Raw genomic sequence first — 25,612 nt, 5'->3', positions numbered from 1 at the left:
AAACTACCACATACATATATACAGTGGAATATTACTCAGCCATAAGAAGGAATGAAATTGGGTCATTTGTAGAGACGTGGATGGATCTAGAGACTGTCATACAGAGTGAAGTCAGAAAGAGAAAAATAAATATTGTACCTTAATATATATATGTGGAATCTAGAAAAATGGTATAGATGATCTTATTGGCAAAGCAGAAATAGAGACAGACAGAGAGAACAAATGAATGGACACCAAGGGGAGGTGGGAGGGGATGACTTTGGGGATTGGGATTGACATATATACACTCTTGATACTATGTATAAAATAGATTACTAATGAGAACCTACTGTATAGCTCAGGGAATTCTACTCAATGCTGTGTGGTGACCTAAATGGGAAGGAAATCTCCAAAAGTGGGGATATATGTATACATATAGCCAATTCACTTTGCTGTACAGTAAAAACTGATACAACATTTTAAAGCAACTATACTCCAATAAAAATTAATTTTAAAAAAGCTACCACAATAATAAAAGTACCGTTTTCAGTAAGTTGAGAAAATGAGACTATTTTAAATGTTACTCAGCTTGATTATACATTTTGAAAAAAATAGATTTTTATAATGAATTAAACTTCTAAATGTAAAGAAAATTCTAAAATTATTAGTTGAAAATGTAGGAGAAACTTTTTCTCATATTCTTGGGATGGAGAAGACCTCCATACAATTGACAAAACAAATTTAAAGGCAAGTAATGAGGATTTTGACTCAACTATATTTTAATCTTACCAAGGCTGTAAGGCAAATGTTACTTCTGTATTCTATCTTCAAATAAACTTTTGAAACCAGCTTATCATGATCTATTATTAATGCTCATCTTAATCATCAATCTTAGTTTCAAAATTCTGGTTCATCAAAATACACAATTACTCAAGAATATATGTACAAGAATATTTTTATTAAAAAAGAAGGGAATGAGCAAATAAATAAGCATATAATTATATTATGGCATGCTGTGCAGGTACTAAAAATATAAGAGTTATACTTACTGACATAACATATCCTGAAGTGAAAAATTGCTAACTAAAATGTAAAATATAATGCTCCATTTTGTAAAATAAAAGTACATATGCATAAAGTGTTTTGTGTATGTGCGTTTGAGAGTGAGAGTGAATGAGTATATTTCTAGTAGAAAAAAGACTAGAAGGATGAATGGCAAATATTGATATTTTATCCATCTCCTTCTTTGCTCCCTCTTTGCTCTCCCCACCTTCCCTTTCTTGCTACCTGTCATCCTTTCATTTGTTCAAAAAATTAATATTTAATAAGAAAATATTTAATATTTAATTAAAAATAATATTTAATAAGCACTTGCTATGTACAAACCACTATTATAGACACTAGAAGGAAGAACAATTGAATGGAAATGAAGTGGGGTCATATTTTTTGATACCCATCTAGTTTAAATATTTTTCAGAACATATGTTTATATTTATTTGTAGTCAATCTACATTAAAAGATGTATTTTGTTTGTTTAGCTCACAATTTAATTAGTTTTGTAATTTTACCCAGTTTTTGTGCAATTGTCACCATAAGCCTGAATATTTTCATCATGAAGTTAAATTCCTCATGCCTATTTATAGTTAACCCCATGCCCAGCCCCAGCCTCAGCCAGCCACCAATCTACTTTCTGTCTCTACAGATTTGCCTTTTCTAGAAACATTATTACTATTCGTGTAATGAGGTCAGACTATTTCATTCATATTATTTTTGGGATATACAGAGAAAATACATAATGTTATATTTTCAGTAACTATTATAATTTTACTGCCAAACCCCACCCACTGTGAAGAGAAAAATAATCACACATTCAGTTCATTTTCAACATAATCTTAACATACAATTGGAATAGGAATCTATAGAATTTTAAAGTTCCTCATTTGTATAAAATTGTACATTCTCTCAGTTATTTTTTTCTTATATATCTGTATAGTGGTGTATATGTGTGTGCATAGAGCAGGGACATTGTGTAAATTTTTGTGTTTGGATGGTGTTGGGAAACAAAGGAAAGAATCAGGGTTCTCAAGTGCTGTCATCCTCTCCCTCCTTTGGCATTTATTGTGATATGATTTGCAAAAACAGGTGCTTCTTTCTGTGTCTCCAAGTTGAAGACAAATGATTTTAACAAATTTGTTGAATTGTTAGAGGAAAAAAAAGGAGATTTTTATGTTGTTCATTGAAGTGAAACAATTGGCATCACCTTGGAAAAGGAGTTAACATACCGTGTTTATATAATATCCAAGCATGTTCCTGAAATGGATAAACCTGAGAATAATAAGCAAGTTATTTTCAAAATGATTAATGACCTTATTAGAGTCATTTGAGCAGGTTGAGACTGTTTATTTCCAGAGAATTGTGCAGAAATTGAAGATCGGGCAGAGAGGAGGTATGAAAATAAATATAGAGCTGGAAGTGGAATCTATAAGAAAGATAGCAACAATGTATATTGTTTCACATGGATATGAGACATCTCCATGTATAAGAAAAGTTATTTCAAGCAGTAAGATCAACAACTGCCTTTGATTTCAGTGGAATTTCTAACAAGAAAATACATTTTTATATTATAGTGTGTGACATTTACCTTAGGAGTCAGAAAAGAAGTGTCTAGGTAGCTGAGGAAAGTTAATGAAATAATTCAGCACTAACAAAGACAATATAGGACCAGTGATTCAGGAGGTGATCCTGTTTAGGAGGTGAGGAATGAAGCAGGGGAACTCTGCTAACCACATTTCAGAAAAATTTAAAACAAACACTTTTTAAAAAAAAAAAAAACCTGCTTTCTTTCTATACTCAAACATGCATCTCCATTCCTATTTTTGCATTTTCTAGCATAGAAAACATCGAATTTCTCAGATCCTGGTGAATCCCTTAGACTCTTGATTTGAAGAACAGATTTTTTTCATTCATTCATTCATCCCCGTAGGAAACATTGCTTGGGAAATGGTACTATGAGGTAGAGATTACATTTGGTGATGTTATCCAGTCAACACCATTGAATAAGATAATTTGGATAGCATAGAGATATCATTATTACTACTTGGTAGAGCATTTATATAACAAAGAAATATTTTCTAAGTAGAGCATTTTTTCCCCCATAAAGTCACTGTTTATTTAATTCTATGATGTCTGCATGTTTGGGGCAACTAGTTTTCCTTTAGGGAAACAAAAAAGAAATTTTAGTTATATTTGCCTTGAATAAAACTATCTAGCTAAAATTAAGTGCAAGAAGGACTACTTTGAATGAGAAAAGAATGAAATTATTCTAAATGTAAATGAAATGTACTTGTCCAAAAGAATTTGTTCCACTAACTTTTCCAATCCTGACCAGCTCTTAACTGTTTTATTATTGTAAGAGAGCTTTTCTAGTTATAAAAATAAAATCTAGGCTTTTGGAACAGATCTGCTCCTTATATATTTTGATATATGATTTCACAATTCAATCAAATTCTGGATTATATATTTGAATACATTTCTATAAATAAATCAGAGGCATTGACCATTAACTTCAATTTTATTACATGCTGAAAAACCCCACAGAAGAGGTAAAATGCCCCAAGGAAAATATAGAAATGGTAGTCAAGAGCAGATATCATTATCTTGGTGTGGATAGATACTTGGTAGCTCTGCCTGAGTTGTATAAGTCAAACTGGGGCACCCTTAATGACAGAGTTATTCATGGGGTGCCAGAGACCATGTAGACTAATTAAAGGAGACAAATTTGAAGGGGATAAAAGGAACAAGATGTTATAGTATGAAGATTATATGTCAGAGAGAGAAGGACAGATTTACCTAATTTGTCTAGACACAGTGTGGGAAGAGATAGGATGAATAAACAAAGTATATTTGAACATATGGGCATATATGCATAAAACTTAGACATCTGTCAAGAGCTCCTCTCCCTGTCTTTTTTGTTCCCCATTCTTTTAAACCCCAATGTTAATCTAACGGATTATTCTTGGTTATATTATAACCTCAACCATTTCTCTCTCCCTCTCTCTCTCTCTCTCTCTTTTTTTTGAAATAGTTAAGGATACTTAAAACCATAATTAAAATTGGCCTTTATCATGCATTTGAGCTAATATTCTCATGGATGCTTAAGTGTGTGTATTTGGGGAGGGTACTGGAGAGAAAGGAGAGAGAGAGGAAGACTCACAGCTAAGTAAGTTTCCATCTTCTGTTGACCATAAGCACTTACACAGGACACCAACACTATACAAGTTTACTCATTATAATAGAGCAAACCAAAAACAACCATACAAACAATCATGGTTGAACTCAGACAAAGTCAAGAACATGGAGCAAGCCCCCCAAATTCCAAACATTTCCCTCACCCCACCAATATGAGTGAGTGGCTACTGCTTCTTTTCTATCTAAAGCTTTAGCCTATTCTTCTCCTAATGAACAATTAAAATATCCAATAATAGAAATGTCTCCCTTTCTGCCAGCATCCAATACAGAGAAAATCCATGCTTCCTTGAACCCTCCCTAATATCACTTAACACAAGCCCAAATCCTATTACAAATCTAAGGAGTTTCTCCTAGTACCCTCTTACACCGATTTACCTTCTAGTTCCCAATGGGCATTTCTTTGTCACAAAAAGGCCAATAAGCCCAACTTTGTGATACTATCTGCATGTTCCTAGTTGTCTTGACTGGTGGGTATCCAATATAAAAGTAAATAATAATGGTGAAATACATATACATGTAACTAAATGTGTAGATATATATAGATATCAAAAATTTACCATCATCATTTTCACCGTTGTTATATTCAGAGTTAACATTTATGGAACACCTGTTATATTCCAGAAACTATATCAAGTAAGTCTACAGGGATTTTATTTTCATTTAACTTATACAATAACTCTATGGAGTAAGAATTAACCCACGTTTAAAATATAGAAAGGGAAAACCAGAGACTTTAAGTTTTCCAAGTTCATACAGCATGCTAAATGTAGATCCAAGTTCCTAGGTTATACAAGCATGTAAACTGGAAAGTTGGTGTGAAGGCGTTTACTAGGACAGGGCGACTCTGTCTCTTTTATAGTTTGGAAAATATAAAATAATGGCATCTTTTGTCTGCCTTTGTCATTCTCTGGCCATAGTTTCCACATGTTAGCCTGTGATATATTAACAGCTCCAACAGAGTGACCAAGGGTTATGCCTTTTCACTTCTGAATTAGCACTACATCCGCCAAGGAGAGCCGGTTATAATGCCTGCTTGGAAACTGTAATTTACATTTTAATCTACTCACAGTTTGATGTTTGCTTCAGATCCTGCCTTGCATGGTTTCTACCCAGTACAGATACTGAAGAAAAGGCTATAGATTTATTATAGTTTATTGAGAGAATGAGGAAATTGGCTAATTCTGTGAGTTGATTACATGGAAGTTGGTTAACTTGCAATAATAATGCAGCCATGAAATGCCATGCAACCTCTGAGGAAAAAAAAAAGTCCAAATAAGTAATAGGAATATTAAGTGAAAAAACAAATCAATAAACCAAAAACCAACTAGATATCAACTTGTAAATGACTTCAGTAAATCATGGGACAGTGAATTGAGAAAACAGCCAAAGATCATATTCTATTAGGGAAAATATTTAGATTAGTTCCTAACATTGGTATAAAAACACAATTCTAAATATATTTACTAAAAATCAACTATGTCTTGATACTTATAGATTTCTGTGCAAACAGTGGTTTGCAGAAATTGAAGCTCAGGTGAAATTAGATTATGTAATTGTACTTGATTCCTCAGACCAGTAGTTCCCAAAGTACCATCTCCAGGCCATAAGCTTCAGCATCACCTGAGACTTGTTAGAAATTCAAATTCTTGGGCTTCACCTAAGACCTCTTGAATCAAAAACTCTAAGGTTGGGGTCCAGCAATCTGTGTTTTAACAAATCTTCCAGTTTATTCTGCTATCCACTCAATTTTGACCACTACTGACCTAAATAATAACAGATTAAAGTACTCAGTATGAAATCTCATTTATGTTCTCACAAGACCTTATTTTGCATCATCAGTATGTCTGGGATGACTGTAAGTTCCCTGACAACATGAGAGTAGCAGCAGATATGGATTTCCCTTATGCTTGATCAAATCCTCATCAAAATTAAGCTAATTTTTAAATTATTCATTCATTTTATTTATTAATTTTACAAATGAAAGGCAGGTAGATAAGATAGAATATGCCTGGGTTTAGTAAATTAACACAGCTGAGTTAAGTCTTGTCTCTGCCTTATCTCAATTGTGTATATGTGTACTAGCTAAAGATTGCTTAATTGATTGATTTTATTATTGAGGAAATATTTGTTGAGGATCTACTAGATGTTTGACATTTTTTAGCCAATGTAAATACCATAGGTTCATAGTATAGCAGACATCTCTCTTACTATGCTTCACATACTCTTAGCCCATTGATCTACTCCAGATATTGCTGTGGCCATCAACTGCATGCTGGTGTTACCTGATGGCATGTCGCCTTAGAGTGTCAATGTCTTATACTTCCTTCCCTGGCTTCTTGTTTGTTGAATTGTGCACAGCTCTTCTAGCTCATAAACAGAGATGGAAGTATGAGGGAATTAATATCTCCTGGGGTAGTCCTTGTCCAGCAGGGAAAGAAACTGGTACATGAATATTGTCCTTCTCTGTTTTTTAGATGGACACTTCTAAGGATCATGCGATGACATGATTTTTCAAAGAGTTCCCAGCAGGACGTGCCTCAGTGGTTCGTAGCAGGAAGCAACTCAATCATATACTGTTTAACTGGCTCTCCCTGGATCTGTGTTTCACTCCTGTTCCCTGGAATCACTTCTCAAAATAAACTACTTGCATTTCGTAGCACCTGCAAAGGCAAAGACCTTGCTTTAATGGAGTGAGAGATCTAAGTCTAGCTCTAGAGAGGAAATTTAGACAATAGACAATGGAACAAAGAACAAACACAGTAAATACCATAATTTTGATAGTTTTAAGGGCTTTGTAAAAAATTAAATGTGGTGATGTGATAGAGCATGCCTGCTAAGAAGTGGATTTTGTTACCTCAGCGTGCAGTCACTGGTTCACAAGTTTTAATATACAACAGAATCACCTGGAGGGCTTATAAACTCACAGAATCCTGGGGCCCACCCAAGATTTTCTAAATCAGAATCTACATTTCTAACAAGTCCCCAAGTGATGCTGATGCTAATGGTCTGGGGACTGCAAATTGAAAGCTACTGGATTAGAGAGAGGGATTCTAAAACATCATTCAGAACTGAAGCATGAAAAGGAACACACAGTACAAAGACCATGAGGAGAATCCCCAGGAAAGAAATGATAAGCAGTGTAAATGTTCTAGAAAGAGAAAAAAAGATTCACTGGTTTGGGCTTGACTGTAGTAAGGGGGGTTGTTGGACAGGACATTAAAAAAAGGAAGGTAGAGAGAGGATGGGAATGATACAGGATGAGTTTAATAGGGTAAGTGGACACCAGATCAGGTAGAAAAATATAGACCATATTAAATCCATTGGATTTTATTCTAAATGGAATGTTAAGACATCAAAGGATTTAAAAGTGTTGTTATCCAACTTGTATTTAAAACCAGTTGTGTGGGATCAATTATACAGGAGTGAGAGTCAAGGCAGAGAAGTTTCTTATATACACAAAATGGAATTACTATGCCTAATGAGAAACAGCAGATTAGGAAAAATATATGGAATGTGGCAGCAAAGCATAGATTAGATGATAATATAAAGATTAACCATAAAAATGGAAAAAATAAACTAAAAATATACATTTAAGTAATATATGCGTTATTCATCAACCGAATTTAGGAAAATATGTCATAAAGTAGACTCTGTAAGGACTAAAGTAAGATGTAGTCGGCTTAGTGTTTAAGATCTGGATCCTGACTACCTGGGTGTGACTTCTGACCTGTCTACTGTCTAGAAGTGTGACTCTGGGTAAGCTATTCAATTTTTCTGTGCCTTGATTTTTCTCATCAGTGAAATGGGGCTAATAGTAAAAAACTTCCCTCAAGAGAGTTCTTATGGAGGTAGATTCCATGAGTTACATTATGTAAGTGCTAAGTTCATTCCCTAGAACGTGGTAAATCTTGTAAAAGTATTTGCTACTCTTATTGTTGTTGTTGTTATTGTTGTTGTTAGGGAAGGTTAATAAAATTTGTTTGGGTAGTAACAAAAAGGCCAGCCTCAGGAGTGATAGAAGAATATACTGTGGGCTTCCCTGGTGGCGCAGTGATTGAGAGTCCACCTGCCGATGCAGGCGACACCGGTTCGTGCCCCGGTCCGGGAAGATCCCACATGCCATGGAGCGGCTAGCCCCATGAGCCATGGCTGCTGAGCCTGTGTGTCCAGAGCCTGTGCTCTGCAATGGGAGAGGACACAACAGTGAGAGGCCCGTGTACCGAAGGAAAAAAAGAAAAGAATATACTGTGTGTAGGGACTTCCCTGGCTCTCCAGTGGTTAAGACTTCACCTTCCAATGCAGGGTGTGTGGGTTCAATCCCTGGTCAGGAAGCTAAAATCCCACATGCCTCGCAGCCAAAAAACCAAAACATAAAACAGAAGCAATATTGTAACAGATTCAATAAAGACTTTAAAAATGGTCCACATCAAAAAGAAAAATCTTAAAAAAAAAAAAAGAATGTACTGTGCTCTTAGAGGCAGGAATGAATAGAAGGTGAAGTGTATTCTTGGGGGAAGAATTGAATGGCAGGTGAAGTGCTTATTGATAGAAGACTAGTAAATCTAGACCTTGAGTTATAGGCAATATGTTACTGATTTGAGTTTTGAATTTTGGAATGGAACAAATAAAAATAAGTATTTTGTATACCCTAGGTAATTTTAGGTTTAGTATTTAGAATATGGAAATTCACAAGCATCTTTGAGTGCATGTCTTACAAGTCTCAGAAGTCAGTCTTCTGGTACATGTGGTAGTCTTATGGTATTTAGATACCACACCTAGGTAGGTAGGTAGGTAGACAGATAGATAGACAGACAGAGACAGACAGATAGATAGATAGATAGATAGATATAAAGTGTGTGTGTGTGTGTGTGAGAGAGAGAGAGAGCATATGGTTGTTTGGTTGTCAGATTTTTGTTTTACCATGTGCAGAATTTTTTGAAACACTGAGATCAGTGCTGAGTAAATAGAAAAACTAAAATAACTGAAAAATAAACCAGATGTCAAATACTTCACAAAATATTAGAAAAATAATTCATATAACTTGGAATCTTTTGTGATATATAATAGGAAAAATCAAGTAGCATAGTTTTTCCTTTCACTGTTAATATATGTCAGTATAATTTAAAAAAAAAGATGGTGGCCAATATAAGGTTTTTACTTTGAATAACATTTTCACTTACATGCCTCATGAAATTTTGCCTATTTTAAATTTAGAAACTTATTTGAAGGTAATAAACATCAAATTGTTCATGTATTTTTAATGTGATGAGCACTGTGAAATAAAGAGTATAGGAAATCATTTATAAATATATGAAACAGACTATGGATATATCTTATCTATTTTACTCCCAAATAAAAAGCTTCTCAGAGATATATTGCCCTACCATCATGGACAACTTAGATGTATTCAAGGTTTTAAAAATAATCAAAGTAAAAGTCAGCTTTCTTCAATTTGAAAATGTTCGTTCTTTCCTACAACTATCTATTTTTCAGGTATCTTTAAATTTCAAGTAATAATGTCCAAGCACTAAAGGGATTAGAAATGACTAGATCTAGGCACTTAAATTCCTAGGTTACCATTGTTACCATCTCTCTCTCTCTCCACACACACACTCTCTCTCTCAATCTCTCTCTCTCTCCCTCTTCATCTCTCTCTCCCCCTTCTATCCCCTCTCTTCCCCTAACGTCTCCACATATGCAATATGCAGGCACAAAACCTAGTCATTCTTAATTTTTTCATCTTTGTATTTAGCCTACATTCACACATTTCATAAGCAAAAATCTCCTTGCTAGAAGGAACACAAAGTTTACATAAATCAAGTTTAGAAACCCAAGAGGAGAAATCCACACCTCCCCCTCTCTCCTCCAATATATGAAATCACAGGAAAAGGCTGTAAACTCGATGGATTATAAGCCCATCTCAAGGTCAGTCACTGGGGCCAGAGTCCCGGGGTGTTGTGAATACCCATTATGGGTCAGATAATCACTCCTGTGGCTCAAGGGTTGAGGACTGAGGGTATGTTAACAGTAGGAGGAAATGGATAGATTGACATTAATGAATAGTAGGCATTGTACTGATCATGTAACCCCCTGGAAACTAAGACAACTCAATTCAGATTCATGTATATCTGAGTACATTCTATTTGTCAGTTTCTCTGCTAGATAATTAAGCAAAAAGAATACCAAGAAGAATTTGTTGTTATATTAATAATAGAAGCTATCATTAATTGGGTATAAATAAAATATTACAGATGTTTTACAAATATGCTTAACATTAACAAATATGCCTTTGCAAAAGCATACTTACAAGTATTCCCAACTTTATACCTGGGATTTCTGAGCAACAAGAATGTTAAGAAACATGTCCTAGGTCACAAAAGTGGTATCAGAACCAGAATGTATCCAGTCACTCTGACCGCCAAATTATGTATTTCCATTATGCTCATTTACTCTTCTCTATGCCATCATGTTACTACTAATAGTCCAGAAAGGAAATACAAAGGACATTAAAATGGAATGCATTGTGTTGTAATGGAAGTATGAAATAAATAGTGATGTATTCTATTTGGAGGAAGCTGCTTGTCTAGAAAAGCAAGGATCTTTTTTAGATTAGAGAAGAAGATAAAAAAACGGAAAATCATTATTCAAAACACGTGAGTCTATTGTTTGTCACAATCACAAAAATTCACAAAGAAAGAAATACAACAAATATTTAATATGTAAAGTACCTTAGATGGCAGAAAAATAATAAACTATATATGTGAACATGTAGCCTGAGTAAGAGTTAGAGCTGAATGCAGGGTTGTAATAAGACAACGCTACTCTCACATGGTTAACAATACCAAGACTTTCTTCCAGCCTATTTTCTTCCTTTAGAATTCAAAAACTGTTCAAGGTTATTATAAAATAATGGCAAACATGTTACTTTGACATTACATTTATTTCCACATTTTGTAAGCTTCAGAAAAAGTAAGTGAACAAAGGCATAGGATGATGATTTCGAGTTTGTGTAAAGAATATAAATCCTAACATACTTTGAAAAAATATATCTAACGCATATAGAAGTCCATTTTCCTCCTACCATTTAACATTTATCTATTTGTTATACAAATTAAAAAGGAAAGAACCAAGAGGCAAAGTAAATTATTAGTGAGATATATACTTTATTTCCTGTTAGTAGATTAGCTCTGAAACTGAGTTGAAGAATCACAGTATTTTATTAAATAATATTTATGTTAATATGGCAATTAAAAAAAAAACTTGTACTAAATTGGTTTCCTAAAATATCCATAATTGTTTAAATATAATTGCTATAACATTGAAGAAACTATGAAACTAGTCTTTTACCATAGCACCTGCTTAGCTTGAATCAATTTGGGCCAAATTCACAAGATCAAGAAATGTGAAGATTTCATTGTACTTTCTCATTTTCTTCTATTTTCTCTATATCATCTTCTACTGAGTTCTCAGAATTTAGAACTTCTCCCCCCACCTCCTCCCCACAGGATTATGTAAGAGTGACTAAAGATGAAGGTACTATTACTATTACTAGACTACTACTATCTCTACATTACTACTATTAACTACATTTATTTTCAAAGTTGTTTCTATGCCTGCGAGATTCACTTGGTCAAGTTTGCCTTCCGTTTTGTTGGACTATCTATATATTGTAATTTGAAAACCATCAAGGGAAGGGCTTGTTCAAAATTATCTTCGTATTCTCCTTTAAATCCAAATATCCAGGGAGTTGGAATATATTAAGCTCTTAGCAACTTAGTGTGTCTAGGGTTATTAAAGCTCAGTAACAGGAATGAGGACACATGGTTCTGGAGAGAAGCATAAAAACACAGAAAAGAGAGGTGCAGCAAATTCTAGAAAGAGGAAGATTGAACAACTTAGACAATCAGCCCTTTCTTGGCCAAGGCTCATGCTGTATACACATTGATTTTTGTAGGGTATGTCTTATTGTTTTGTAAACATGTAGCTGGTGCTAAATAAAATGTTTCATAATGAGGCTGAGATGAGAAGTTTCAGAATATATTAAGAGTGAGAAGTGACATGCGGATGTTAAATTCACAAGGCAACTGAAAAATATGACCCAAGCTACTGCCTTAATTTTTACTGACTTCTACATGCTTCTTGCCTTATTTTTGTTGACTCGTCTACACCTCACCAATAAATTGGCATAAAAGAGCTATAAGTGGTGATTTGTGACTTTCCTATGATTCTTCCAGCACCATATGTAATGGATTTACTATACCAAAAAATTCTACTTAGATCTAACATTAGAAGAATGTTTTCTGAAAATAAGACCCTGGCCTCATGACAAAGGCATCATAATGGAGGTATATATAGCATAACAGATGAAAGAATTTAACAGTTGACTGACACAAATGTGGTAATGTAATGAAGAAAGGGAAGGACAGTGATAAACTTTGAATGGTGGGTTTCACAGAGGTCAGCAAATAGAAAACATGTTAAGTGTCAATGTCAGATCTTTAATCTTCAGTTCTTATCCTTCATGTTCACTGGTTCTAATCTATGTTTGCTCTGGTGATAATCATATTAATGTCATTGAACTCAGGATGACAGTCATCTTGACTAAAGTACAGGGCTGCAAGTAAAGTTACTCAGGTCCCACTTATGCTCTTGCTTCCTGATTGGGAAAAGCTGCTCTGCCTCAGTGTTCAAAGATTATTGACATGGAATAAAATCAAAGATAGTAAAAATCTAGGAATTAGCAGTAAGAAACAATAAAGAGCAGATGCTACATTTTTATTCCTATCCCAGTGTCTACCATTTCAGGGAATCTAAAATGCTGTGTCATTTTCCCCAATAATTCTATTTAGGAATATAGTTGGAGTGGCAATAAAAATATCTATGTGTATTAACTCTGGTTTTGTTCATATTCTTGGGGATAAGCTCTAGACCCTTAGAATTTCCTGAGTGATAGGAATGTCTTTGTTATTCCTGGCAGGACCCTTGTATCACAACTGTTAGCTTAATGCTAACAGAGATGACCCAATGTGGGAGCTTGCCATGAAAGGAAGACCTACCATGTGATTAGAGGATTGAAGCTCTGGACCATGGGAAATCAGCTTGACCTCCACAGATGGGGAAGGAAGATTGAGTCAATCATGCCAACATAATGAAGTCTATTTTATTTTATTTGTTTTAATTTTTATTTTACATTGGAGTATAGCTGATTAACAATGCTGTGTTAGTTTCAGGTGTGCAGCAAAGTGATTCAGTTATACATATACATGTATCTATTCTTTTTCAAATTCTTTTCCCATTTAGGTTATTACAGAATATTGAGCAAAGTTCCCTGTGCTATACAGTAAGTCCTTGTTGGTTATTCATTTTAAATATAGCAGTGTATACATGTCAATTCAAGACTCCCCATCTATCCCTCCACCCCCACCCTTCCCCCTGGTAACCATCAGTTCCTTCTCTAAGTCTGTGAGTCTATTTCTGCTTTGTAAATAAGTTCATTTGTATCATTTTTTAAGAGTCCACATATAAGAGATATCATATGATATTCGTCTTTCTCTGTCAGACTTACTTCACTTAGGATGATAATCTCCCAGTCCATCCATGTTGCTGCAAATAGCATTATTTCATTCTTTTTTTAATGGCTGAGTAATATTCCATTGGATATATGTACCACACCTTTATCCATTCTTCTGTTGATGAACATTTAGGTTGCTTCCATGTCTTGGCTATTATAAACAGTGCTTCAATGAACATTGGGGTGCATGTACACTTTCGAACCATATTTTTGTCTAGATATATGACCAGGAATGGGATTGCTGGATCATATGGTAGCTCTATTTTTAGTTTTTTAAGGAACCTCCATACTGTTCTCCATGGTGGCTGTACCAATTTACATTCCCACCAACAGTGTAGGAGGGTTCTCTTTTCTCCACACCCTCTCCAGCACTTATGGTTTGTAGATTTTTTGATCATGGCCATTCCGACCAGTGTGAGGTGATATCTCATTGTAGTTTGGACTTGCATTTCTCTAGTGATTAGTGATGTTGAACATCGTTTTTTTTTAACATCTTTATTGGAGAATATTTTCTTTGCAATATTGTATTAGTTTCTGCTGTATGACAAAGTGAATCAGCTATATGTATACACATATCTCCATATCCCTTCCCTCTTGTGTCTCCCTCCCCCCCTCCCTATCCCACCCCTCTAGGTGGTCACAAAGCACCGAGCTGATCACCCTGTGCTGTGCAGCTGCTTCTCACTAGCTATCTATTTTACATTTGATAGTGTATATATGTCAATGCTACTCTCTCACTTCGTCCCAGCTTACCCTTCCCCCTCCCTATGTTGTCAGTTCCACTCTCTACATCTGAGTCTTTATTCCTGTCCTGCCCTTAGGTTCATCAGAACCAATTTTCTTTTTAGATTCCATATATATGTGTTAGCATACAGTATTTGTTTTTCCCTTTCTGACTTACTTCACTCTGTATGACAGACTCTAGGTCCATCCACCTCACTACAAATAACTCAATTTTTTTTATGACTGAGTAATATTCCATTGTATATATGTGCCACATCTTGTTTATCCATTCATCTGTGGATGGACACTTTGGTTACTTCCATGTCCTCGCTATTGTAAATAGTGCTGCAATGAATATTGTGGTACATGACTCTTTTTGAATTATGGTTTTCTCAGGGTATATGCCCAGTAGTGGGATTGCTGGGTCATATGGTAGTTCTATTTTTAGTTTTTTAAGGAACCTCCATACTGTTCTCTACAGTGGCTGTACCAATTTACATTCTCACCAACAGTGTAGGAGGGTTCTCTTTTCTCCACACCCTCTCCAGCATTTTTTGTTTGTAGATTTTTTGATGATGGCCATTTTGACCAGTGTGAAGTGATATCTCATTGTAATTTTGATTTACATTTCTTTAATGATTAGTAATGTTGAACAACTTTTCATGTATCTCTTGGCCATCTGTATGTCTTCTTTGGAGGAATATCTATTTAGGCCTTCTGCCCATTTTTGCATTAGGTTATTTGTTCTTATTGTATTAAGCTGCATGAACAGTTTGTAAATTTTGGAGACTATTCCCTTGTCAGCTGCATCATTTGCAAATATTTTCTCCCATTCTGTGGATTGTCTTTTGGCTTTGTTTATGGTTTCCTTTCTGTGAAAAAGCTTTTGAAGTTAATTAGGTCTCATTTGTTTATTTTTATTTCTGTTACTCTGGGAGACAATCGAGAAAGATATTGCTGTGATTTATGTTAGAGACTATTCTGCCTATGTTTTCCTCTAAAAGTTTTATAGCATCCGGTCTTACATTTAGGTTTTTAATCCATTTTGTGTTCATTTTTGTTTACAGTGTTAAGGAATGTTCTAATTTCATTTTTTAATATGTAGCTGTCCAGTTTTCCCAGAACCATTTATTGAAGAGACTCTCTTTCCTCCAGTGTATAGTCTTGCCTCCTTTGTCATAGATTAATGGACCATAGGTGTGTGGGTTTGTTTCTGGGCTTTCTATCCTGTTCCATTGATCTATATTTCGGTTTTTGTGCCAGTACCATACTGTTTGTATGACTGTAGCTTTGTAGTATAGTCTGAAGTCAAGGAGCCTCATTCTTCCATCTCCATTTCTTTCTCAAGATTGTTTTGGCTATTCGGGGTCTTTTGCATCTCTATACAAATTTTAAGATTTTCTTTTTGCTCTAGTTCTGTGGAAAATGCCATGGGTAATTTGATAGTGATTGCATTGAATCTGTACACTGCCTTGGTTAGTATAGTCATTTTGACAGTATTGATTCTTCCAATCCAAGAACATGGTACATGTTTCCATCTGTTTCTGTCTTCGATTTATTTCATCATCATCTTATAGTTTTCAGAGTACAGGTCTTTGTCTCCTTAGGTAGGTTTATTCCTAGATTTTTTATTAGTACAAAACAGACACTGAACCTTGGGTGAGCTTCTGGGTTGACAATATTCTGCATATTGCCTCATGTTCATGCCTGGAGGATAATGCTTCTCAGAGGACATAGAAGCTTCGTATCTGGAATCCTTCTAGTTCCAGATTCTTCCCTATGCAGCTCTTCCTTTGGCTGGTTCTGATTTGTATCCTTCTACTACAATAAAACTATAACCATAAGTATAATATTTTCCTGAGTCCTCTAAGTTTTTCTAGCAAATTATCAAACATAAGGATGGGCCTGGGAACCTCCAAATTTGTAGTCAGCTGGTTGGAAGTGAGGCTGGCCCTGGGGATCCCTGAACTTGTGGCTGATATCTGGAGTTTTGGACAGACTTGGCTGAATGAAGGACTGGATCCTTTACTTCAAGTCTGGCTAACTCTGAGCATTACCACTTACTGAATGTCTGCTATATCCCAGGAGATATATTTAATAAGTTAAAACATATTTACTGTGGTACCCAATCACCAAGATGGCTCCCAATAATCCTTACGTCTTAGTACTTCCTCACTTGTATAGCCCTGTCTCCTATTGCACTAGGACTGACCTTTATGTCCAATAGAGGATGACAGAAGTCAAGATGTTTAACTTCTGAGACCTCTGCTTCTCTTTTGTTCTCTTCAATCACTTACTCTGAGCACAGCTATCTGTCATTGCATGGAGACACTAAAGCAGCCTCACGGAGAAACCCACAAGGAAAGGGGCTATATTTGTTGCCCAGTTGCCAAACCAACTTGCTTTAAATGTGACTGAGCCATCTTGGAATTGAATTTCCCCACACTCATCAAGCTTTTAGCTGACTACAGTCTGAGCAAATTCTGAGTGGAACCACATAAGAGACCACGAGCAAAGATTGCCCAGCTGAGCCTTTCCTGAATTTCTGACCCACAGGCTCCATGAGAGTAAAAAATGATTGTTTTATACCACTAATTTCAGGGGTAATTCATTATGTTAGATAAACAAAGTAGTAATTTTCTATATTTCAGCTTATTTAATCTGAACATGAGTCTCTTAGATTGTTACTATTGCCCACAATTTATTGATATCACCAGTAATTTCTTTTGACATATAGCCAATTTCCTGCCCCCATTTTACTTAAGTTCTCAGTAGCGTTTTCAACAGTTGTCCATTCTCTGCCACTGCAATCTTCAGTAACACTACATTTCTCTAGTGTTTTCCACACTTTCAGGCTTTGGGTTTTTGGTTTCCTCTGAGTATTTTTCCTCTTCTTTCTGCATTCTAAATGTTTATATGCCAAGGCACAAACATTGGCTTTCTCTTATTTATCTTCATTATTTTCCTACTTACTTTACCCAGCTCCATGATTATAAATATGGTGATGTTTCCTATTTATTCAACTCATACTTTTGTTCTATCTATCCACGGTTTATATATTCTCATGCCTTCTTACATCTTTATTTGACTATCTAATGGGTTTTTCAAGGATAATTTGGTCAAAATAAAAGTATTTGTTAATATCTCCCACATCTACTCCAACAGAAATATCTTCCTCTCCCAGTCTCCCTCATTCTGCTTAATGCCCTACTAACCACAGTTATTCTGGCTAAAAGAATCCTACAAATATTCCTTAATTCCTCTTTTCCTTACAACCCACATTCAGTCTATCATCAAATACTTGTTGTCTCTGTCCCAAAATATATCTCAAGTCCTACCATTACAATTCACTATCTTCTTAGAATCAAGACGCTATGAACTCTCATTGAAAATAGTACAATAGAGTCCTAATTGCTTTCCTCGCTTTTATACTTTCCTGAGTTTAGTCCATTCTTTATACAGCAGTCAGAGGGCTGCTAAAGTAAAGACATAAATTAGATCAAATCATAATTATCTTAACATATTCTTATGTTTTCTCATAGCACTCCTAGGAAGTTCTAAATTCCATACCATAACTTTTAAGGCCCTTTGTGATTTGGCCTCAAATATCCTTTCTGACTTAATCTTAGCTTCACTATACTCTGGTAACATTGACTTTGTAACAGTTCTCAAATGTGCCAAGGTTATGCCTACTGTAAGACTTTTATTATTCTTATTCTTTCTATATAACCCATTTTCTTAAGATCACCATTTGACTGGCTTATTATTCAGATCTCAACTAAATATCATTGCTCTTGCAAGGTATTTCCTTATCACCCTATTTCAGATGGCCTTGTTCCTCTCTTACTCACTAGTTATCTATTTACATGATATTTAGTAGAAATATGATAATTTTACAGCACTTAATACAATTTGAAACTAACTAATTAATTTGTTTATCCCAACCCCCACCCCAATCAGTGTGTTAGCTCCCTGATACCAGGAGACATGTGTCTTGATTACCATAGTATTTTCTGTGCTTGAGGGTAATACATATCTTAATAATCATTAACATTTTTATATTACTTAATATTTTTCAGAATAAATCCACGAATTCAAGGGCTTAAGTAACTTGTCCAAAATCATACACATAATAAGTATGATTCCAAGCATGTCTGCTGGACTGCAAAAAAAGTCCTGGCTTTTTAAACATCACCACGTTAACAGGAAAAGCATTTCCAGTGTTAGTGGCAGTTCCATTGTTAATGGCAGAAGTGTCATTTGCTGGATGTGTTCATTGGCAGTCACTATCCATTCCACTCTTTTTATGCTCTCTCCTAAATCAGGGAAGTTAAGAGCAGAATTTTCTGTAAGGTAGACCTAGGTTCAAAGGATAGGTTTGCTCTTAATAGCTGTGTAACTTTAGGCAAATTCTTTGACTACAGCCTTATTTTCCTCAGGAATAAAATTGATTTTAATCATATCTCTCTGATAAGGTAGAGAGAATGAAATGGAAAAATGTAATATGCATCACACAATGCCAGCCACACAATAAACATTTAAATGCCTAATGCCTTCCTCATCATGGTTGACATAGATCTCTCTTTTTATTATTTAAATCATTTCCTTGCACTCTTTCTGATCTTAACTGTGATAGATAAAATTATTATAAATTACTATAAATCCTGGCAGAAATGAAGACCTAGAACTTTCCTTCATCCTTTGGACACATATCTCTCTAGCCAGCAGCATGCAGCTATGCTTCCAATATTCTCCTTTACCACAGGCTCCAAGAGTACCAGGAGTAGATGTAGTTCATCATCTGCTAATATACAGCCTCTGGAAATAGTAAAAACATTTTCCTTCATGGTATTTAATGTGCTAATAATTGGTGAATGAATAGATGGATCAGTTAATAACCTATAACTTGGTAATATTAGTAAAATGTTATTTTATCATTATATATCTTTAGTCAAAGAATTACACCTTTTAACCTCTTCACATCCCCCCTTCCACCCCCAAGAAACACTTCCTTCTGTAACAAGCCTCAGCGCCACCATCTATCCCTCCGTTTTTCTGCAAAGCCATTTGATTTTTTTACCCCAGCCAAATTCCACAAATGTCAGGGTTAAAATCAAAGTGTACTTTTCTTACCATTTGTCTGTTTGGTTTTTACAAACTGTAAATTGTTGTTTGGTCATCAAGGTGACTGACAGTCAACCTTGCACTGAAGTGTAGTATCTGGGTTTTTTTTTTTTAACTGACAATATATTACTTTTTGGCATCAGCAAGTCCCAATTGATTTTAGGCGTAAATTAAATGCCCTGATGGTTGTAATATGGTGATTTATCACCAGAGTCAGCAACAATTTTGCTTTGCACTGGATTTAAGCAAAGGGTGGAGAGAGAATTCCACCTCCCTAAGTGGAGGGTTCAAAGTCTCAAGCAGCAGACACTAAGTGTTAATATTTCATAAATGTTCTAGCTGTTTGGCGGTCAAGGGAATCATGGGAAAAATTGAGTTATTGAAAGCAAAGGACACAATTGTGTGTGACTAAGCCAAGATCTATACTGTCCATGTTGCATGTTTCCTTCATTGCTCTGGATTTTGCCTGTGATCACAGTGAGAGAGAAACATATTCATAAAGTGTCTCCTGCTCAGGTCACGGAATATGTTGTAATTTATTTTATACTGTCTTAAAGAAAATCTAGACAATTGGGGGAACAAAATAATTTCAAAAGTACTATACTCAGAACTTGTGTGTCTTGATCAGAACATTTTTGTTGTTGTTCATTGACAGAAAGTCCAACCTCAAATGCCTTATGTAAACACAATAATTGATTGGCCTCCGTTCTGCAGAAACACACCCATAAATACAGCATATTGAAAGAAGGAGGAGATTGTGGATTTTTTTCAGGTTATTTAATCATTGTTAAAGTGATGAACATTTTGTCTCTCTATGGTGGTGATGGAGGCATACATAATTTGTTAATGTTTGTTTTTGATTCCTCTGTATAAAAATATGGCATGCTTAATTTGAGTGTATGACACCTGTAGATTACAGATTTTGACTTTTTTTCCTTCATATTCTAGGGCTGTTGTTACAAAATACCATGAATCAGGAGGCTTAACAAGGTAATGTATTGTCTCACAGTTCTGGAAGTTAGAAATCCAAAATCAAGGTGTTGGCAGGGTTGGTTCCTTCTGAGAGCTGTGAGGAAAGTATTTGTTCCAGGTTTCTTTCTGTGTCTCTTTATATCATCTCCCCTCTATGTGTGTCTGCATACAGAATGTCCTCTTCTTTTGAGGACCCTGGTCATAGTGCATTAGGGCCCACTCTGATGGTCTCATCTTAGCTCGATTACCTCTGCAAAGGCCTTACTACAAATAAAGTCACATTCTGAGTTACCAGGGGTTAGGACTTCAACATATGAATTTTGGGGGGGACACAATCCAACTCATAACACCCTCACAACCCAGCAACAAGGCAAGACTGTGATCTCAGTCGGAGACCATAATCTCTCAGGTACTTGGAACTTCTGGCCTCAAACACAGCTTGATTTAGAGACCCAACTGGTGACACCAGAATCTCTCAGTTTCTTTCCTCTGAGTTGGTTCCATTCTTCTGCTCAACATCTGGCTTGTAAGAACTTTAGGCCTTTGGTAAATCTGATAATGTTTTGAAGAGTCAAATATCAAAAATGCCTGTTCTCTCTGAGACAGTAGGTAATCCAGGATTGGGAACAGGAGTTGGAACTGATAAACTTGACTAGCAAACAAAATTCCCAGCATTGGTTTGGATTTGTTTTGATATGTAGAATGTGTTCGTCTTTCAAAACATATCACTTTGAATAGAGCATGTGTGGAATTCTGTTGCTGGTTATTTGCTAGCTTAGGTGATTTTTTGCTATGTTTCTATGTTCTGATAGTAAAATCAGTTTTACCAGCAGCCCATATGTAGTGTATGGAGAAGCAGTGTATGGAGAAGGGCTCCTTCCTCGGAGAAAATCTAGGAATTATTATGAAAAACAGGATTAATGGTTTAATTGAGAAAAAAAAGAAAGAAGAAACTAAACTGGAGATGATAATCACTAGTACCCAACAGAGGGACAAAGGCATATCCATTTTCCCTAATTTATTTAAAGTTTTGGGATACTTTTGACAATCCAAATCTAGTGACAAAAAAAAAAAATGGAGAAAAAGAAATTAGGTGATTTTGATAAATTTTTATCTCAAATGTATGTTCTCTTTGAAGTATCTACTTTTAGATTCTGTAGAGACTTAGTCAAATGTGATTACATTTCAGTACTTTTAAAAGCCTTTTCTCTAGCAGTGTTTCAGTATAATTTCATTCCTTCTTTGAGGAGCTTTTATTTTCCTAAGGTATGTCATGAGAAAATAGTGTAGATAAGAAATACTAGGGCTTCCCTGGTGGCGCAGTGGTTGAGAGCCCACCTGCTGATGCAGGGGACATGTGTTTGTGCCCCGGTCCGGGAAGATCCCACATGCCGCGGAGCGGCTGGGCCCGTGAGCCATGGCCGCTGAGCCTGCGCATCCGGAGACTGTGCTCTGCAATGGGAGAGGCCCGCGTACAGCAAAAAAAAAAAAAAAAAAAAAAAAAAGAAAGAAATACCAGCTGCTGTAGGAATGCTTAAAAACACACTCACAGTCACAGCAATTTGGGAAAGAAAATGGAATATTTATTTTCTGAAGTTAATTATTTGTATTATAATCATGAATATTTGTATATTGATGGTGAGAGGTAAATTTTATTATTTTATTAACCTGTGTATCTCCAATTCCTCAGATTAGGCTCACTGATATATTTTCTTTAATAATAAAAAAACATAAAAATGACAGATTCTGACTTATACTCTCTATTCATTGCCTCATCTTCAGATAAGAGTACTGATCTCAGAGAAAGGCCACAACCACCAGAATGCAGGATGGTAAAAGAAAATGCTGTTTAGGGGCAAGATATATTGGACACAGTGGTTAATAAAACCAAAAAACACATGCACAATGTGAGATTCTAAGACTACTTTGAGGAAATTTGTGCGGAAAGACCAAGTCTTTGTTTTAATAATGCTAAATAACATTCAAATCAGGTAATTAGTATAAATCTACTAATAAGTCCATTCAGATCAGAGTTCACTGATCTCATGATTTAAACTGTAATCTCTACGTGTTACTATGATTTGTATTAATTCATTGTAATTATTATTTTTATTGATATTCAAATTGTCACATCTGTGGGAAATTGTTTTCCCCATGGTAGCTACTTCAAATTTGCCTGAAACCTCTTGATTTGACCCTTATTATCTTTGTCAAAGCCCTGTTATCTGGTGTTACAAGGCTCATCTTGTGTATATCCTATCCTATCCCACAGCCCAAATGAGCTATTTCTTCTAGGAGCCCTTCAACTTTTAATGGGAAATACTATTTAGAGGCCATGATCTGTCTTCAAGGAATATACTTTACTTCTATGGGCTAAAAATATTTACTGTAATTATCAGTTCATGTAAAGGATACTCTTTTGCTTAGTAGAGATTTTGTCATACTAACAGATGATATATTTCTAGCATGGTAACAATTGCAAGTCTGATTTATCGAAATAAAATTTGTTAATAAGGAGGACCTATTTTTTTTAGAACTTTGCTAAAGCACCAAACTTGAAGAAAATTCTCAAGGTTCATTTACTAGGGAAGCCTGAACTAGGACAGAATTAGACCTTGTAATTTTGGCTTATCTGGGGCAAAATAGCTTTTTCTCCCTGTGAAGCAGTGATCAGGAACCAAGAACCATCCAATTCACTTCTAACAGACTTCATCTGCAGGACCTATAATGTAAGAATATCCTCTTTTTTTGAGATCCCTGTTGTTTATCAATTTTCTGGGCTCCCATAAAGTGACATACATTATTACTTGTAATCTGGGATTCCATGAGTCATAGACCATGCTTCTTCATTCATAGCAGCAGGGTCAAAGTGTCAGTTTTGTTTCCATGACTTATCTCTGTGGCCAAGAATCTGCCCCTAAAGCATGGATTTGACCAAGTACGTTTGTTTAGAGTTTTTTTTAATATAATTATTAATTTAATGGGATTTTGGGGCCAGCTGTACTTATACAAACGTGAAGGTGTTTTAAATTTGAAGCTATGTAGCTATCTCCATATATCTATAACATATGTATGTATGCCAATATAGAATCGATTTGTTGACAGATATTATGCAAAAGTATATTTGATATAAAAAGGTATTGTGCAAAAGTCCTGTGTACAGGACCTTGTAAAGGTTGTGCTCCTATGTAATCTAAAATATATACACATTCTTACTAATAACATTTTAAATATATTATCAACCAAAGAAGGTTGAGCTACTCTTTTAGGGACAAAATATACTTCTACAATATGTTCCTGATAAACAGAGCAGCTCTCATAATAATGTTGAACTAATTATTAATCTGGAAAGTGCCTGACATACCAAATCATGTCAAGCATCCCTGTTGTTATAAGATAAGGGAACAAATATTAAGTGTGATCCAGTGGCTTTCTCACAAAACTTACAGAGTTCAAGTGTAAAAAGATATTTTAACAGTTTAACGGTTATGACTCTAGGTCCTTAATGTAAAATAATTTACATCAAAAACTTAGCATAGATAAGCTACGAACATCAGAGAAAAATGACTAGGGATAAAAATGGTTCTAAGCACTATTTACACTCTTTACAATAAACACGATGATAAGTAGCACTTACTCTTAGGGATTCTATAGCTTATTACTTTTAAAATCAGAACTGTTTATTAAAACATGATTTCCAGATCATAGCAAAATACAAACACTAACAAGAAGTTTGGTGATATAAGAAAGCTATAGTATCTCAGAAAGTACACATCTTTGTTTTTCATTAATATATTATATGTATGAACAGATTGATATTTCTTTTTGTGATTTAAAAAAACCCCAGTTATTATTTTATTCTTTTTCTGTACTAGCAGAGCCTAACACAAGGACTTGTTACAGATAGTTTTTCTGAGAGGAGAGCTCAGGATACAAGAGCAAGGAATTGGGGAGCATCAGAGAGGGAAGCCAGGAAACAAAATAGGGGCCTATTACCAAGGTCACTGCTGTAGACAGTAAGGACTCAATATCATCAGAGCCTCTGGGAAACATACAGAATGCCAGAATGCTCTGTTCACAGGATGAGATGTGGGGATGTACATCCATTAGGTCTGTTCCATTGCTGTAAGTTTGTCCTCAGGGGCACTAATTTTTCAGTGCTCTGGGTTGTATTTGTGTCCAGGTACAACAGGCTCTTGTAGCTTCTGCTTCTATTGAGAATGTGATGTGGAGCTTCCAAAGGCATCTGCCACAAATACTACCCTTATAATTATTTGAAATAGAGGAATCACCAGCCTTCGTCCCTTTTATGAATAACCCCATACTATTGTACCAGCTTTGTTGAGAATGTTGAACACATTTTATTTATTCTTTCCAACTCATTTATTCAGGTACTTTATACATGAAAGTTAAAAAAAAAAACACTTCCTTTCAGACTTCTACTTTTACTGAATATCCTACAATTTGTGTTTCATTATATTTGTTTACCTTCTGATATCAGATATTTTTGCTTTACAAGATTGCTCTCTTTTTTATGGTAACAATAACAACAAAACATATACATTAACTTATTAGTCATCTGTCACCATTATTTACAGCCTCTTCAGTTTTTTTCAAAAAGAAACATATATAATAATTCAACTCAAATATATGCCAATGTAGGTACTTTCGTTTAAACCTGTTGACTGATGATCATACTCTAATATATAGATCACCATTTTTTATGTTCCAGAGTTTTATAATTTCTATCTTAACTATATATTATCAGATATCCTATTCTGATTTATTAATTAGTACAACTTAACATTAATTGAGATCTTAAAAGTAACAAAAGATACTAGAATTATAATTGAAGCTGGTACATTTCAGAGAGACCGAAGGTGGTTTGAAAAATTTATCTGAAAGATAACATTTAAGTTTTTTTTAAATTATGAAGGTGGTTTAAGAAGAAAAAGTAACCCCTTGTAATTTGGCATGATAAGTTTATAAGAATAA

This window comes from Hyperoodon ampullatus (genome assembly GCF_949752795.1).
Source record: "Hyperoodon ampullatus genome assembly, chromosome: 7".
In the NCBI taxonomy this organism is placed as follows: domain Eukaryota; kingdom Metazoa; phylum Chordata; class Mammalia; order Artiodactyla; family Ziphiidae; genus Hyperoodon; species Hyperoodon ampullatus.
The sequence above is the reverse complement of the archived record's forward strand: the minus strand, read 5'-3'. Positions refer to the sequence as shown.